This window comes from Gekko japonicus, unplaced genomic scaffold (genome assembly GCF_001447785.1).
Source record: "Gekko japonicus isolate JY-2015 unplaced genomic scaffold, Gekko_japonicus_V1.1 scaffold2172, whole genome shotgun sequence".
NCBI lineage: Eukaryota > Metazoa > Chordata > Lepidosauria > Squamata > Gekkonidae > Gekko > Gekko japonicus.
In genome coordinates this window covers 56,483-58,349 of record NW_015176517.1, presented here as the reverse complement: position 1 = coordinate 58,349, position 1,867 = coordinate 56,483, and positions in this window count along the sequence as shown.

The window sequence follows — 1,867 nt, the reverse complement described above, 5'->3', positions numbered from 1 at the left end:
TCTCGAGGACTTCTCTTGAGAGAACAGCTCTGAGGGAACTTGTGACTGTCCCAAGGTCACACCAGCAACTGCATGTGGAGGAGGAAGAAGAGATTAGATTTATACCCTGCCCTTCACTACCCGAAGGATTCTCAGAGCGGCTTTTACAATCAAACCTGGTTCTCCCAGATTAGACTCCATGGCCTAACCACTACACCAAACTGGCTCTTTCCTAGAGCTGCCAGGTCCCCTTGGGGGGAGGGGGTGCCTGCTCAAAGGGCCTCTGACCCACCATCCTGGATCCGGCCGGTGGGGGGAACCCCATGCCCGGAGTGCCCAGATAGGGCTGACGTGCTCGGCATGATGACGTCACCGGGTGATGTGGGTGACCCTGGATCTTTCTGCGGATTAAAGGAAAGTAGAATTTTGGCTCACAAGCAGTGTGTCCCTCTAAGCTGGGTTAGTGTGAGCTAGCTCACGGTTTTTTAGCCTCCGGCTCACACATTTTTGTCTTAGCTCAGGAAGGGATGGCTCCAGAGCAAACTAGTTTATGCAGCAGCCGAATCGCTTGCTCACAATTTCAATGCCAGTAGCTCACCAAGTAGAATTTTTGCTCACAAGACCCCACAGTTTAGAAGGAGCACTGATCTCTACCACTACCATTTGACCTACAAAGACTTCTCTCTTTGTGCAGAATCAAGCAAAACATTCATTGGGTGCAAAACACCAATGGTTTCACGGAAGCCACAGTGCCAGGGAAGCTGCAGGGCCCAAAGTGTGCTGTGTGGAACTATGACGACATCAGGGGTGTTGGATGACAATTCCTGGTAGTCGGGCATGTACACGCACGGAAATACCTGTGACATGGTGGGCCAAAGAGCCAATAGCCCAAATACAGACTAACTGGCAGGTATCAATCCAGAAGCTTTAAAAAAAATCACAAATACCTCAAGCAAGTTCACAGATGGTTTGACATACAGGTTGTCGGGTGGGGGGGGGTAGACATTGCATTCCCACCCGGGTGTAGAATTTTTTAATTGGCTCTGCTAACTAAACAGTGGCAGCCTGTCCATCCTTTTTTGTTTGTTTGTTTCTAATTGCAACAGTGGACCTACTTGCATAGGTGACATGATTTGAGGTGACATGATTGAGGTTTATAAGATCATGCATGGGATAGAGCAAGTAGAGAAAGAGGTACTTTTCTCCGTTTCTCACAATACAAGAACTCGTGGGCATGCCATGAAATTGCTGAGCAGTCAGGTTAGAACAGATAAAAGTGCCTTTTCACCCAAAGAGTGATTAACACATGGAATTCACTGCCACAGGAAGTGGTGGCGGCTACAAGCATGGACAGCTTCAAGAGGGAATTGGATAAACATATGGAGCAGAGGCCCATCGGTGGCTATTAGCCACAAGGTATAGGTAGGGGCTCTGGGGCAAGTGATGCTCTGTATTCTTGGTGCTTGGGGGGGTCAATAATGTGAGGGCTTCTAGTGTCCTGGCCCCACTGCTGGACCTCCTAATATCACCTGGTGTTTTTGGCCACTGTGTGACACAGAATGTTGGACTGGATGGGCCTTTGGTCTGATCCAACACTGGCTTCTCTTATGTTCCAGGTCTGCCAGTCCACAGAAGTCCATAGGTGGGGCTTGTGTCACTCCTACACCCTTGCACTTATATGTTCTACGCACCAGGCCATATACAAACCAGCTCACACGGTATAAAGGTAAAGGTTCCCTTGCTCGAAAGCCAGTCGAGTCCGACTCTAGGGTTGCGGTGCTCATCTCCGTTTCCAAGCCGAAGAGCCAGCGCTGTCCGAAGATGTTTCCGTGGTCATGTGGCCGGCATGACTAAACGTCGAGGCGCACGGAACGCTGTTACCTTCCCA